We start from the raw sequence: 17,566 nt of genomic DNA, 5'->3' as shown, positions 1-17,566 counted from the left end.
AAGGGTATGGAGAGAAAGCAGGAAAGGGGTACTGAGGTGAATGATCAGCCATTATCTTATTGAATGGTGGTGCAGGCTCGAAGGACCGAATGGCCTACTCCTGCACCTATTTTCAATGTTTTTATGTTTCTAACGAACAAAAAACAGAGAGTCGGGATAAATGGTTCATTCTCGGGTTGGCAACCAGTAACTAGCGGGGTGCCGCAGGGATCAGTGTTGGGACCCCAACTATTTACAATCTATATTAATGACTTGGAAGAAGGGACCGAGTGTAACGTAGCCAAATTTGCTGACAATACAAAGAGTGTTCGAAGACCAAGCCCTCAAACCTACCACCAAGCTCATGGTCTGCAGGGCTGTAAAAATACCTGCCCTCTTGTATGGATCAGAGGCATGGACGATGTACAGAACACACACCTCGTCGCTGGAAATATATCACCAACGATGTCTCCGCAAGATCCTGCAAATCCCCTGGGAGGACAGACGCACCAACATCAGTGTCCTCGCCCAGGCTAGCATCCCCAGCACTGAAGCACTGACCACACTCGATCAGTTTCACTGGGCAGGCCACTTCATTCGCATGCCAGACACGAGACTCTCTAAGCAATTGCTCTACGGGGAGCTCCTTCATGGCAAATGAGCCAAAGGTGCGCAGCGGAAACGCTACAAGGACACCCTCAATGCCTCCCTGGTGAAGTGTGAAATCACCACTGATACTTGGGAGACCCTGGCTGAAGACCGCACTAGGTGGAGAAAGTGCATCCGGGAGGGCTTTGAGCTCCTTCAATCTCAACACTGCGAGTGTGACGAGGTCAAGCGCAGGCAGCGGAAGGAGCGTGTGATAAATCAGTGCCCCCCCCTTCCCCCGACGAATATCTGTCCCACCTGAGACACGGTCTGCGGCTCTCGTGTTGGACTGTTCAGCCAAAAAAGAACTCACTTTAGTAGTGGAAGCAAGTCTTCCTCGGTTCCGAGGGACTACTGCCTATGATGATGATGATGGGAAGGAAAAGCAATGTGTGAGGAGGACACAGAAAATCTGCGAAAGGACATAGACAGGCTAAATGAGTGGGCAAAAATTTAGCAGATGGAGTATAATGTTGGAAAGTGTGAGGTCATGCACTTTGGCAGAAAAAAATCAAAGAGCAAGTTATTATTTAATTGGAGAAAGATTGCAAAGTGCTGCAGTACAGCGGGACCCGGGGCTACTTGTGCATGAAACACAAAAAAGTTAATTTGCAGGTACAGCAAGTGATCAAGAAGGTTAATGGAATCTTGGCCTTTATTGCAAAGGGGATGGAGTATAAAAGCAGGGAAGTCTTGTTGCAGTTATATAGGGTATTGGTGCGGCCACACCTGGAATACTGTGTCCAGCTTTGGCTTCCTTATTTACGAAAGGATATACTTGCTTTGGAGGCAGTTCAGAGAAGGTTCACTAGGTTGATTCCAGAGATGAGGGGGTTGACCTATGAGGAAAGGTTGAGTAGGTTGGGCCTCTACTCATTGGAATTCAGAAGATTGAGAGATGATCTTATCGAAACGTATAAGATTATGAGGGGGCTTGATGGGGTGGATGCAGAAAATTTTTTTCCACTGATAGGGGAGACTAGAACTAGAGGGCATAATCTTAGAAAAAGGGGCCACCCATTTAAAAACTGAGACGAGGAGAAATTTCTTTTCTCAGAGGGTTGCAAATCTGTGGAATTCACTGCCTCAGAGAACTGTGGAAGCCGGGACATTGAATACATTGAAGACAAAGATAGACAGTTTCTTAACCGATAAGGGAATAAGGGGTTATGGGGAGTGGGCAAAGAAGTGGAACTGAGTCCATGATCGGATCAGCCATGATCGTATTAAATGGCGGAGCAGGCTCGAGGTGCCGTATGGCCTACTCCTGCTCCTATTTCTTATGTTCTTGTGTTCTTATGTTCTTATATTCTTATGTAAGTTAGCCATGGTCCCTTTAAGGAAACAGGCTGATGACGCATCATGAATTATGTCACCAGACCCGTTTCTTCGAATTGGCCTGGGAAACGCACTAGATGGGCTTAACAAGCCGTAGCAACGTAAATTCATTTTATCGAGTGGTATGGAGCCAGCAGTGGGGTCGTGACCTGCCACCAACATTGCCTGCCCTGCACCCGCCGAGAAAAGGAAAATCTCGTCCATTGTCCCGGGGCTTACTCCAAATTTGATCTCGGCCCTCATTTCCATAAAACTGCAAGCTACGGACACCAATTGGGCATCCTGATCTGCTCACTGGTGGGGCCCTTCACCAAAACTACCAGTTCAGAAGACAAGATTTGGTGGATCCCACGCCGTGAACCAATTTCTCCCTCATACACTTTGCTAACCCACACTCACAAACTGTGATTTTACAATCGAGCTCAGGGTCAGTCTGCTTCATCCACATTCATCCATGAAAATGAAAATTCAGTGATTGCAAACCATTTTCAAGTTATGTAGTCCCAACCATAATATAGCTCTCACCCTGCTCTGTCATCGTTATAAGGTGACTGTAGTTAACTGCCGGTCACATGTATCAAGGACTGTAACAGTGAGAGCATCCTATAATAGACATGCAACCAAGGGTTAATTAACAGTCTGGAAACCAACAAATCGAATACCTCAAACTTGGTGATTTATATGTTGTACAATGCAGCAAATTGCAAATTGTTCGGTAACAAATAATTTGCTGAGTTCAATGCTCTTGATTGGTTGGTTGCTCGGGTCGTTTAACAGAGCTTTTCCATTATTCCATTAGGAGAGGCAGGAGGTTATGCAATTTAATAGGTGTGCTTTAATTAAATTAGAACTACGGGCAATTGGCTTAATTTATGAGTTTAATTATAACTCACCCTTTCAAATAATTAACCTCTTGTCTCTTACAATGCACTTGATAAAAGTTACTTAGACTGAATATAATATTTTGGAAATGCACATCATAAAGAATAAGGTTATTAAAGCAAGATGACCTACCATCTCATTTTCATGGACTAATGTTGTATGGAAGTAGTTGTGGTTATATTGTACCTTTATTGTGAGTTCAATAAAGTGAACGTTTGGAGCCCATGCACTGCTTTTGATGCCGAGTGAAAATTATTTGACCAAGTCCTTTGCACTATCTCATCTAGCGAGGATCTTCAAACTGTTGTGTGTGTTGTACAACTTGCTAACTTTGCTGGGGAGAAGGAAGAACCAAGGCAAAGACATATTCGTGACCAATTAAATTACAGGAAGATATGATGCAGCCATCAATATGGATTTCTGTTATATACCTTTCCCTGTAACAGCTTACTGATGGAATAAAGAAAGAACAAAACCAGATGCCGATGAAAAGAGAGAAAGATAGAATTTGCATTTCTATAGCGTTTTTCACAAACTTAGGATGCCTCAAAGCGCTTTACAGCCAATGAAGTACTTTTAAAGTGTTGTCGCTGTTGTAATATCGGAGCTTCTTCATGGCAAATGAGCCAAAGGTGGGCAGCGGAAATGCTACAAGGACACCCTCAAAGCCTCCCTGATAAAGTGCAGCATCCCCACTGACACCTGGGAGTCCCTGCCCAAGACCGCCCTAAGTGGAGGAAGTGCATCCGGGAGAGCGCTGAGCACCTCGAGTCTCAACGCCGAGAGCATACAGAAATCAAGCGTAGACAGCAGAAAGAGTGTGCGGCAAACCAGTCCCACCCACCCCTTCCCTCAACGACGATTTGTCCCACCTGTGACAAAGTCTGTGGCTCTCGTATTAGACTGTTCAGCCACCAAAGAACTCACTTCAGGAGTGGAAGCAAGTCTTCCTCGATTCCGAGGAACTGCCTATGATGTTGCTGATGATGATGCTGATATCACATATTTTGCAAAGTATCCAAATATCTGTCGGAACAGCCACAAACTCGTTGGGACCCAGAAGACTGGGATAAGTGTGAGTTTCCTGCATGGCCATGTCTCTGTCTGGTGCTACAAGCCATTGATGTAAGGAGGAGCAGAACTGAGGTGGGGGCTCTCTTAATCAAGAGTTTCCATGCCCTGGCCCTCAATCAGGTCCTGGTGTTCCATTGGTGTAAGTATGCATGGTTGACCAGGTATATCTGGCTGATAGCAGTAGCAGCGGGGCCCACCTGGGGGTCCAGGCCAGGGACAGTTTCTGAGTGGGATTATTTTTTCAGTTTGAAATGGCCCCCTGATATAGATGCCCCCAGGACAACTAGATTCCTCTTCCAGGGCCGAATCCATCAGCCTGTCTCGTGCACAGCCAGTTTATGTTTCTGGGCTGGTCGAGTGGGGGGTCATTGGGTGGGGTGTGGCGGATGCACTCCTAATTGGCTGAAGGCCTCTCATGGAGGCCCCTCCCCCCATCTCCACAAAACTCTGCAGAGTTCTGCTGCAGGCACAATCTGGACATAACTCTCCCAACAGATTTTCTAGTTCAAAAAAGTATTTCTTTCAAACTGTCCATTGACATCTATTAGAATTGGTGTAATGTACCTGAATCTTGCAGGGTTAGCTTTAGATTTCTGGAAAAGACCTCAAGAATGTGTGTCTCAATGAATCCAGCCTTAATGGGTCGAAATTCGTTTTCTAATGCCACCCGCTGCCATTGGAGAGGGGTGACTAATGGGCGGCTAAGTGCTTACCATCGGTGGTGACCGGGTTCCTGGTCTGTGGCAAATTTACTTGAACGGTGGGGGCGGTACCAAGACGTACCGCTGTGCACTCGGCTGCCATCCATGTGATGACGTCATTGAGCATTCAACGACCCCTTGCCGCCACGGCTGGGAAATTAGGTGAATGCGGTGGCCTTACCGGCAGGCGTCTGTACAGCCTGGGAAAGGTGGTGGGACATCGGGGATCCCGGGCATATAGCGTCCAGGGATCAAGGTAAGTGGTTATACTTATTTTTTTTAGCATTTATGTATTAATGAGACCAGTGAGGAAGTTTGGATGTGGGTGAGGGAAAGTGTCGGAAACTTATTTTTTCATTTTTTTTCATCTTGCCTACCTTCGGGAAATTTGGTCGGCCTCCTGAGCTGCCACTCCATTAGCACGCAAGGATCCGTGTGCAATATCACTTTTAGTGCTGCTCTCTCATCTTTGGGTGGCAAAACTGAATTTTGCAGTTTGAGGCGGCACCTACTACCTGTCGTTCAAATCAGCACTCTGCCGCTGTCACCGGCTCAAAAACGGCAGGAAAGAATTTCGACCCCGAAGTGTGTTAGTGGTCCCGGCAGTGGTTGAGTCATCCAAATTACAGACAGAGACCTCTTAGGACTTTTGGTGTCAAGAGGGTACAGCTTATGCTCACAGGACGACCAGAATTGAGCAGTGCTGAACAGATGACTGAATAAACTAAAGTGGTCTACTATATAAATTGGGAAAATGCTGGAGTCCATTATTAAAGAAGCAGAAGCGGGACATTTGGAAAAGCAAAATTCGATCAAGCAGAGCCAGCATAGTTTTATGAAAGGGAAATCATGTTTGACAAATTTGCTGGAGTTCTTTGAAGATGTAACGAGCAGGGTGGATAAGGGGGAACCAGTGGATGTGGTGTATTTGGATTTCCAGAAGGCATTCGATAAGGTGCCACATAAAAGGTTACTGCACAAGATAAAAGTTCATGGGGTTGGGGGTAATATATTAGCATGGGTAGAGGATTGGCTAACTAACAGAAAACAGAGAGTCGGGATAAATGGGTCATTTTCCGGTGGGCAAACAGTGACTAGTGGGGTGCCGCAGGGATCGATGCTGGGTCCTCAACTATTTACAATCTATATTAAATACTTGGATGAAGGGATCGAGTGTAATGTAGCCAAATTTGCTGATGATACAAAGATGGGTGGAAAACAAATTGTGAGGAGGACACAAAAAATCTGCAGAGGGATATAGACAGGCTAAGTGAGTTGGCAAAAATCTGGCAGATAGAGAATAAGAACATAGAACATAAGAATTAGGAACAGGAGTAGGCCATCTAGCCCCTCGAGCCTGCCCCGCCATTCAATAAGATCATGGCTGATCTGCTCGTGGACTCAGCTCCACTTACCCGCCCTCTCCCCGTAACCCTTAATTCCCTTATTGGTTAAAAATCTATCTATCTTTAACTTGAAAACATTCAATGAGCTAGCCTCAACTGCTTCCCTGGGCAGAGAATTCCACAAATTCACAACCCTCTGGGAGAAGAAATTTTTTCTCAACTCGGTTTTAAATTGGCTCCTCTGTATTTTGAGGCTGTGCCCCCGAGTTCTAGTCTCCCCCACCAATGGAAACAACAAAATGTGGGAAAATGTGAGCTGATCCACTTTGGCAGAAAAAATAGAAAATCAAATTACAATTTCAATGGAGAAAAATTGCAAATTGTTTCATTACAGAGGGACCTGGGGATCCTTGTGCATAAAACACAAAACGTGAGTATGCAGGTACAGCAAGTAATCAGGAAGGCAAATGGAATGTTGGCCTTTATTGCAAGGGGATAGAGTATAAAAGCAGAGAAGTTCTACAACTGTACAGGGTATTGGTGAGGCCACACCTAGAATACTGCATACAGTTTTAGTCTCCGTATTTAAGGAAGGATATACTTACATTGGAGGCTGTTCAGAGAAGGTTCACTAGGTTGATTCTGGAGATGAGGGGGTTGACTTATGAAGATAGGTTGAGTAGGTTGGGCCAGTACACATTGGAGTTCAGAAGAATGAGAGGTGATCTTATCGAAACATATAAGATAATGAGGGGGCTCAACAAGGTGGATGCAGAGAGGATATTTCCATTCATAGGGGACACTAAAACTAGGGGACCTGGTCTCAGAATAAGGGGACGCCCATTTAAAACTGGGATGAGGAGGAATTTCTTCTCTCAGAAGCTTGTAAATCTATGGAATTCTCTGCCCCAGAGAGCTGTGAAGGTGGGGTCTTTGAATATATTTAAGGTGGAGATAGACAGATTTTTGAGCGATAAGGAAGTAAAGGGTTATGGGGAGTGGGCAGTGAAGTGGATGTGCTAGGACCCCAACTATTTACAATCTATATTAACGACTTGGAAGAAGGGACTGAGTGTAACGTAGCCAAGTTTGCTGATGATACAAAGATGGGAGGAAAAGCAATGTGTGAGGAGGACATAAAAAAGCTGCAAAAGGACATAAACAGGCTAAGTGAGTGGGCAAAAATTTGGCAGGTGGAGTACAATGTTGGAAAGTGTGAGGTCATGCATTTTGGCAGAAAAAAAATCAAAGAGCAAGTTATTATTTAAATGGAGAAAGATTGCAAAGTGATGCAGTACAGTGGGACCTGGGGGTACTTGTGCATGAAACACAAAAGGTTAGTATGCAGGTACAGTAAGTGATCAGGCAGGCTAATGGAATCTTGGCCTTTATTGCAAAGGGGATGGAGTATAAAAGCAGGGAAGTCTTGTTACAGCAGTACAGGATATTGGTGAGGCCACACCTGGAATACTGCGTGCAATTTACGAAAGGATATGCTTGCTTTGGAGGCAGTTCAGAGAAGGTTCACTAGGTTGATTCCGGGGATGAGGGGGTTGACTTATGAGGAAAGGTTGAGTAGGTTGGGCCTCTGCTCATTGGAATTCAGAAAAATGAGAGGTGATCTTATCGAAATGTATAAGATTATGAGAGGGCTTGACAAGGTGGATGTAGAGAGGATGTTTCCACTGGTGGGGGAGACTAGAACTAGAGGACATGATCTTAGAGTAAGGGCCGCCCATTTAGAACTGAGATGAGGAGAAATTTCTTCTCTCAGAGCGTTGTTAATCTGTGGAATTCGCTGCCTCAGAGAGCTGTGGAAGCTGGGACATTAAATAAATTTAAGACAAAAATGAATCGTTTCTTAAATGATAAGGGGATAAGGGGTTATGGGGAGCGGGCAGGGAAGTGGACCTGAGTCCATGATCGGATCAGCCATGATCTTATTGAATGGCGGAGCAGGCCCGAGGTGACGTATGGCCTACTCCTGCTCATATTTCTTATGTTCTTATTAACTGAGTCCATGATCAGATCAACCATGATTGGCTGTGTGGTTGATAATGAAGAGGAAAGTCATGGGCTGCAGGAGGATAGTAATCTACTGGTCAGGTGGACAGAGCAGTGGCAAATGGAATTTAATTCTGAGAAGTGTGAGGTGATGCACTTTGGGAGGGCTAATAAGGAAAGGATAAACACATTAAGTGGTAGGCCACTTAATAGTATAGATGACCTTGGAGTGCTTGTCCACAGACAGGCCAGGTGGATAAGGTGGTTAAAAAGGCATACGGAATGCTTGCCTTTATTGGCCGAGGCATAGAATATAAGAGCAGGGAGGTTATGTTTAAATTGTATAATACTATGGTTAGGCCACAGCTGGAGTACTGCATGCAGTTCTGGTCGCTGTATTATACGAAGGACGTGATTGCACTAGTGAGGTTGCAGAGGAGATTTACTCGGATGCTGCCTGGAATGGAGAATCTAAGTTATGAGGACAGATTGGATAGGCTGGGTTTGTTCTCATTGGAACAGAGGAGGTTGAGAGGAGACCTCATTGAGATGTACAAAATATTGAGGGGCCCGGACATAGTGGATAGGAAGGGCCTATTTCCATTGGTGGAGGGGTCTATTATGAGGGGGCATAGTTTTAAGGTGGTTGGTGGAAGGTTTAGAGGGGATTTGAGGGGTGGGCTTGTGGGGATCTGGAACTCGCTGCCTGGAAGAGTGGTGGATGTGAAACCCTCACCACTATTGTTGGATGGACACTTAAAGTGCCGTACCTGCAGGGTTACTGACCTAGAGCTGGTAATTGAGATTAGACTGGATGACCTTTTGTTGGACAGCGCAGATATAATGGTAAGTATTGCAATGAATAGAATACGGTCAGGATGATCTCCTGGTCTAGTGTCGATCGCCTGGATGGGACGGAGAGGAATTTTCCCAGATTTTTTCTCCCTAAATTGGCCTGGGTCTTTATCTGTTTTTTGCCTCTCCCAGGAGATCATGTGGCTCTGGTTGGGGTGGAGTGTAGAATGTTTCAGTATAAGGGGTGTCGCAGTTGTGTGAGGTGGACTGGTTGGGCTGGGTGCTCTTTGCCTTTGCTTATATGTAACCTTTAGGGCTGCTGACAAGAGCCGTGCGGCTCTTTGTCGGCTGGCGCGGACAAGGTGGGCTGAAATGGCCCCCTTATGCGCTGTAAATTTCTATGTTTCTATGTTTCTATCTACCCTGTCAAGCCCTGTAAGAATTTTGTATGTTTAAATGAGATCACTTCTGACTCTTCTAAACTCTAATCCTGACAAAAACTCTGTGAATATTTAATTTCTTCCTTAAAGTGCCCTACTAAGCAGGCCACTGAGTCTTTGAGTCAAATTCTTGTGGACATGGCTTGTGCTGTGGGTGGAACCTCCCAGCAGTGGCGTGTAAAGTCCCACCGGTGATGGGGAGCCTGGGAAAATATTAAAAAAGAAAGACTTGCATTTAGATAATCTGTTTTTGTTATGTTGATTGAGGGATACATACTGGCCAGGACACCGGGGATAACTCCCCTGCTATTCTTTGAAATAGTGCCATGGAATTTTTTACGGTCACCTGAGAGAGCAGACGGGACCTTGGTTTAACATCTCATCCGAAAGATGGCTCCTCCGACAGTGCAACGCTCCCTCAGCACTGCACTGGAGTTTCAGCCTAGATTTTTTGTGCTCAAGTTCCTGGAATGGGACGCACAACCTTCTGACTCAGAGGCGAGTGTGCTACCCACTAAGCCACAGCTGACATAGCCGAATTTGTGTCAAACCTTTTGGACTATTTAATGTATCAAGTACTGTGCTCTAGGACATACATAGCTGGGTTGCAACTCAATGTTTTGCTGCTCTAACATCATTAGGAAGACATTTCTTGAAGTAGAGTTCATTTTATCCAAATTCAGAATCACAATGGTAATTTGTGTGCTTTTCTATTCTATTGTTAACTTTTACAGGTGAAAGAATACAGAATTATTTCCCTGAGGCTTAAAGATGACATAATCTAGGTAATATTTAGTTAAGTTCTGGCATCAAATGAACCTAGTGTGTTCGTAGATAATGTTTCCTTTCTCTCACTGGTGAGTCGGGTGAAAGCCATGCTCTTAGTGAACTACTGTTGAGAATCAGTCAAGACTGTAAGTTTAATTCTTGGAACTCAGTCAAGGCATCCGACATTTAGACATTGCAACTGTCAAGTTACCCCTTCCTGCAGGCTTTTAAAGAATTATTATGCAATTGTGTTGGTTCTAATCATTATCTTCTTCTCTGAAAATATATTGGGTTTGCAGATAATCCTGCTAAATTATAGTACTGTGCATTTCTTGCAAAAAAAACCGTAACACTTTATATACTGAAACCACATGAACACTGCTTTTTATGGCTGTGTTGGGATATGGAGGACTGAGAATATTCCAAACACTTGGTCATTTTGCCATTTTAAATGTTAAAAATGTAATTTGATTCTATTTCTAGCCTCGAGATTCTATTCATCATTTCATGTTGTGTAATTTGTATTTTCTGTTAATTCAAATTGAAATAATCCAAAAATCACCATGTGCAGTTTTAGGAACATTGCACAATTTGTACTGGATACGTCAATTATTTTTCGAGTAAGAAATAACTTCAGATTAACAGTAGACATTGGGTGATAAATTTTGCTCTGTAGCACCCATTTTTTGTGTTCGAAAATGGCGTCCGTGATCCATGCGTACTCATAGAATCATAGAAATTTACAGCATGGAAGGAGACCATTTTGGCCCATTGTATCCGTGCCGGCCAACCAAGAGCTTTCCAGCCTAATCCCACTTTCCAGCTCTTGGTCCATAGCCCTGTAGGTTACGGCACTTCAAGTGCACAGCCATGTACTTTTTAAATGTGATCAGGGTTTCTGCCTCTACCATACTACCCTCTGGATGAAGAAATTTCCCCTCATATCTCCTCTAAACTTTCCACCAATTACTTTAAATCTATGCTCACTGGTTGTTGACCACTCTGCCAAGGTAAACAGGTCCTTCCTATCCACTCTATCCAGGCCCCTCATAATTTTATACACCTCAATCAGGTCTCCCCTCAGCCTCCTCTGTTCCAAAGAAAAGAGACTCAGCATCTCCAATCTTTCCTAATAGCCAAAATTCTCCAGTCCAGGCAACATTCTTGTAAACCTCCTTTGCACCCATTCCAGTGCAATCGCATCTTTCCTGTAATGTGGTGACCAGAACTGCACACAGTACTCCAGCTGCGGCCTAACCAGAGTTTTATACAGTTCAAGCATAACATCCTTTTAACCTTCATATTGATTGGACAAAGCAAATTGGCCAGGGTAGCCTTGAGGAAGAGTTCATAGAATGTATCAGAGATAGTTTCCTTGAACAGTACATTGCAGAACCAACCAGGGAACAGGCTAACTTATATTTAGTACTGTGTAATGAGGCAGGATTAATAAATGATCTCATAGTAAAAGATCCTCTAGGAATGAGTGACCATAATATGGTTGAATTTCAAATTCAGTTGGACCGTGAGAAAGTTGGTTCTCAAACAAGGGTCCTAAGCTTAAATAAAGGAGACTACAAAGGTATGAAGGCAGAGTAGACGAAAGTGGACTGGGAAAATAGACTAAAGTGTGGGACGGTTGATGAGCAGTGACAAACATTTAAGTAGATATTTCATAACTTGCAACATAAATATATCCCAACGAGAAGGAAAGATGGTAAGAGAAGGGATAACCATCCGTGGCTAACTAAGGAAATAAGGGATGGTATCAAATTGAAAACAAGAGCATACAATGTGGTCAAGACTCGTGAGAGGCCAAAGGATAGGGACATTTTTAAAAGCCAGAAAAGAATGACTAAAAAAATGATAACGAGAGGGAAGATAGATTATGAAAGTAAACTAGCATGAAATATAAAACCAGATAATAAGAATTTCTACAGGTACATAAAAAGGAAAAGAGTGGGTAAAATAAATATTGGTCCCATAGAGGACAAGGCCAGGGAATTAATTATGGAGAACAGGGAAATGGCAGAGACGTTGAACACTTATTTTGTATCGGTATTCACGGTAGAAGACATTAAAAACATCCCAATAGTGGATAATCAAGGGCCTATAGGTAGGGAGGAACTTAATACAATCACTATCACAAATGAAATAGTACTTGGTAAAATAATGGGACTAAAGGCAGACAAGTCCCCTGGACCTGATGGCTTACATCCCAGGGTCTTAAAAGAAGTGGCTGCAGAGATCGTGGATGCATTGGTTGTAATCTACCAAAATTCCCTGGATTCTGGGGTGGTCCCAGTGGATTGGAAAACCGCAAATGTAATGCCCCTATTTAAAAAAGGAGGCAGACAAAAAGCAGGAAACTATAAACCAGTTAGTCTAACATCTGTTGTTCGGAAAATGTTGGAGTCCATTATTAAGGAAGCAGTAGCGGGACATTTGGAAAAGCATAATTCAATCAAGCAGAGTCAGCATGGTTTTATGAAAGGAAAATCATGTTTGACAAATTTGCTGGCGTTCTTTGAGGATGTAACGAGCAGGGTAGATAAGGGGGAACCAGTGGATGTGGTGTATTTGGATTTCCAGAAGGCATTCGATAAGGTGCCACATAAAAGGTTACTGCACAAGATAAAAGTTCACGGGGTTGGGGGTAATATATTAGCATGGTTGGAGGATTGGCTAATTAACAGAAAACAGAGAGTTGGGATAACTGGGTCAATTTCCGATTGGCAAACAGTGACTAATGGGGTGCCGCAGGGATCAGTGCTGGCTCCTCAACAATTTACAATCTATATTAATGACTTGGATGAAGGGACCGAGTGTAATGTAGCCAAATTTGCTGATGATACAAAGATGGGTGGGAAAGCAAATTGTGAGGAGGACACAAAAAAATCTGCAGAAGGATATAGACAGGCTAAGTGAGCGGGCAAAAATTTGGCAGATGGAGTATAATGTGGGAAACTGTGAGGTTATCCACTTTGGCAGAAAAAATAGAAAAGCAAATTATAATTTAAATGGAGAAAAATTGAAAAGTGGTGCAGTGCAGAGGGACCTGGGAGTCCTTGTGCATGAAACACAAAAAGTGAGTATGCAGGTACAGCAAGTAATTAGGAAGGCAAATGGAATGTTGGCCTTTATTGCAAGGGGGATAGAGTATAAAAGCATGAAGTCCTGCTACAACTGTACAGGGTATTGGTGAGGCCACATCTAGAGTACTGCATACAGTTTTGGCCTCCGTATTTAAGGAAGGATATACTTGCATTGGAGGCTGTTCAGAGAAGGTTCACTAAGTTGATTCAGGAGATGAGGGGGTTGATTTATGAAGATAGGTTGAGTAGGTTGGGCCTAGAATAAGTGGTGATCTTATCGAAATATTTAAGCTAATGAGGGGGCTTGACAAGGTGGATGCAGAGAAGATATTTCCACTCATAGGGAAAATTAAAGCTAGGGGACTATGGGCTAGAATATCCACTTTTTTTGTATGCTTAACGTCCTCTTAACGCCCATTTAACCGCTGAAATGACGTATAACGCCCATATATCGCCCATTTTGGCACAAAATGGAAGCTGACGGGCTTTTTTAGGAAACTTATCGGCGAGTGTTACTTTCCCCATGTGCTTAACTCTGGGAAAAAATATTACCACCCGCCCACTTTTTTGGGCGGAATCAGCAGAATGGGCTAAATCAACGCCCATAATATCGCCCAGCGTTACTTTCCGCACAGAATTAACGCCGAGATTCAATATTAACGCCCGCCCACTGTTTTTTGTCATAAAGAGCATATTTACCCAAACTGGCGGCCATGAAATCACCCATCATCAATTTCACCACCTCGCCCATATCTCGCCCACAATATCGCTCACCCAAAAAACCGCCCACAAAAAGTGGAAATAACCGTAACAAACAGTGTGGCTAGCGTTTGTTAAATCCCACTCTTACGTGAGGAGCTGATAGCTGAAAGATTTACCTGAAAGAGCGCTGATGTGAGTGACAACGCTGACACACTGCTGTGTGTGTGTAGCTCAGACATCAATGGTGCCCATCACCTTGGTGCCAGTTAAAGTTTACGTTGATTACGTAAGGAATCACCAGAGTGTCACAGTCCAGCTATCTGAGAGAATGCACAACAAGGTTATGTTCAATAACAAAAATTTAATACCAACATTGGTCTGAAATCATAAATATCACAGCCAATAACACCCAGGCCCGCCCACACCCCACTTTTTCCACCATTGGCATAAATCACATGTTAAACATGTCCAGCAACACAGAATACAAAGCTAAAGCAGGAGCATGGCCTCCAACAAATTGCAGACACCCAGATGGAGATATAACACAGCCATCAACTGCGCACTTTACTTCCCCCCTCCTCTTATTTTCCCCGCCTCTACCCCTTCCCCTCCTCGCTCCACGGTGCCTGACTGAGGAGCTCCTTAGGTGGTGCCTCATTGTGGGGGATGAAGACAGATGCGTTGGTTGGACTGGGACGGGAGCGGACAGGTGCCGAAGGGGCAACATTCTCTGATACAGAAACAGGATCTTAGTCCTTGCTCTCATCTGTCATTCGCAGTGGTAGTGCGGAACCTAGGGGTGGAGTGCCGCACTTGGGGACCACTGGGAGGCCTATGGCAGCAGTGTTCCTGGCTATCGCATCCAGGGACTCCGCCATGCGTGGAATGTACTCGGTCATGGTGGACAGCTGTCAGGATATGCCCCCCAATGCTGCGATGAGCTGGTCACCAATGTCTACAGTCCTCCTCGACAACTGTACCATCTCTCTGCTCTCATGTTGCGCTCGTGGAACAGACCTGCCGCGTCCACGAGGCCTCCACGGGGTCGGCGCCGTCCTGGGGACAAATGGGGTGCCCTGTGGAGAGGTGCTTGGGGCCGGCACCTCCAGAGTGGAGGCGGGAATGACTGGAGGACCACTAGATGGCCTTGGCATGGAATAGGTTCTGGAGTGTGGCGTTGCAGGTTCTTCGAAGTCCGCGCTCTCATCCGTTGAGAACAGACCCAGCAGATTGATGGGCGACAATCGGAGCTCCTCAGCACCAGATGTAGTAGGAGTCCGCCGACTCCTGCCCTGCGCCCCCACCTTCTGGCCTCTGTGGCCTTGCCTGGGACCATGCTGCTGGCTGAGCTGCAAAACACAAATGAGGTTATTAGAGGAGAAAGGGGTGATATGGTGACAAGGTGAGTCCAGCGCTACACACAGCATATGCACGACAAAAGCACCACCGCCTATCAAAATCATCGCAGACATCACATTTCATGACCATCAACACATTGTACATTGCAATGATTTTCATTAGTCCAGCATTATTTCTAGGACAATTTTAGGGATCATCTATCATATATTATTGTTTGGATATGAGTGGGTGTGGCCTCTATAGACTTTACGTGACGCAATGGTGTAAGCTGTACTCACGTGGCATCACTTCAGGGTCTGCAGATGCGTCCGTGGCTGATAGGGGGTGCTTCCCCACGAGTGCGAGCACACGCTCCTCCATGTCAGTGATGTCGCTGGGGAGTGGTGGACCCCACCCATTCGCCTCTTCACGGACCTCATCGTCGATAACTTCTTCTGTAAAAGGTGACAGGACGACATGGCACGAGACCATTGCATGATATCATTGCTAGGTACTATCACAGAGACTGATACAACACATAACCGACAGATGTAATCATCATTATTATGATTGTTATCATTCTTTACCTAAAGACATATACCGTGACCGCAGGCTTTGAGTAAAACATTCCCGTTAAAAGTGAAAGACCTCATATCTGCTGATAGTCACTCATGACTGTGACAAATCAAATTATATAAATACATAAGTACATGCAAATCAATGTAATACTTACTCTTGCAGATCCCACAAGGTCGTTCCATCGTTTGTGGCATTGGTTGTCCTCACGCACCTTGTTGGTCACCGACGAGACCATCTCTGCTATCTCAGTCCATATCTTCTGGTATGCCTTTGGGGTGGGCTTCCCACACCCTCCCTGTGTCAAATCACCCCAGCGTAACTCGACCTCCTGCAGGAGAGAGGCATTTGCCTCGTCCGAGAACCTCCTCGCTCTTTTACGGCCTCCAATGTGCTCCTCTCCCAGCCCACTGCTCTTTCCAGCTTCAGTCTCCACAGCGTGCTGAGATGCCTCCTCCTCTCACTTCATTATAGGCCAAATTCGGTGAAATATGTGGCTGGTAACACCTACTTTTTGTTTGCCTACTTGCTGTGAAGCTCTAAAGTCTCCCTCCTTCCTCCCAAAGCAGCCACACCACACCCAGCCACGCCTTCAGTTCCTTTGAGCTCCATCTCTCTCTGTCTCCTCTTCTGTGCATGTCATGGTGACCCTTGACCTCCAGAATTGCAGGAATCGAGCATTGCCATGCCGTTGATAAGGACGGCCACGCTTTATGGCAGAATGTCAAAAAAATGTAACACTACCGCCCATTTTATATCGTTCGTGGTAACGCCCATTTTCAAAAGTGGAGACTAGGTTGTTTGAAAATGCGCGATAAGCCGGTGATCTGAAAACTCTTTTTTACCGCCCACGCTGGAAATATCGCCCATTTTTGGGCGATAACCACAAAAGTAGAGGTTCTGGCCCATAGTCTCAGAATAAGGGGTCACCCATTTAAAACTGAAATGAGGAGGAATTTCTTCTCAGAGGGTTGTAAATCTATGGAATTCTCTGCCCCAGAGAAATGTAGATGCTGGGTCATTGAATATATTTAAGGCGAGATAGACAGATTTTTGCGTGATAAGGGAGTAAAAGGTTGTGGGGAGTGGGCAGGGAAGTAGATCTGAGTCCCTGGTCAGATCAGCCATGATCTTATTGAATGGCGGAACGGGCTTGAGGGGCCAAATGGCCTACTCCTGCTCCTATTTCTTATATTCTTATGCTCTTATATTATGTTCTTGCTCTTGTATTCCCAATGCCTGCCCCCAGCCAGGCCTCGAATTTTTGAGGATGTAGCGAACAAGGTGGATAAAGGGGAACCAGTAGATATGGTGTATTTGGACTTCCAGAAGGCATTTGACAAGGTGCTACATAAAAGGTTACTGCACAAAATAAAAGTTCACGGGATTGGGCATGGATAGAGGATTGGCTAACTAACAGAAAACAGAGAGTCGGGATAAATGGTTCATTCTCGGGTTGGCAATCAGTAACTATTGGTGTGCTGCAGGGATCAGTGCTGGGACCCCAACTATTTACAATCTATATTAACGACTTGGAGGAAGGGACTGAGTGTAACGTAGCCAAGTTTGCTGACGATACAAAGATGGGAGGAAAAGCAATGTGTGAAGACAACACAAAAAATCTGCAAAAGGTCAGACAGGCTAAGTGAATGGGCAAAAATTTGGCAGATGGAGTATAATTTTGGAAAGTGTGAGGTCATACATTTTGGCAGAAAAAAATCAAAGAGCAAGTTATTATTTAAATGGCGAAAAATTGCAAAGCGCTGCATTACAACGGGACCTGGGGGTACTTGTGCAAGAAACACAAAAGTTTAGTATGCAGTTACAGCAAGAAATCAGGAAGACCAATAACATCTTGGTCTTTATTGAAAGTGGATGGA

Source organism: Pristiophorus japonicus, chromosome 1 (assembly GCF_044704955.1).
Source record: "Pristiophorus japonicus isolate sPriJap1 chromosome 1, sPriJap1.hap1, whole genome shotgun sequence".
NCBI lineage: Eukaryota > Metazoa > Chordata > Chondrichthyes > Pristiophoridae > Pristiophorus > Pristiophorus japonicus.
This window is presented reverse-complemented; position numbering follows the sequence as displayed.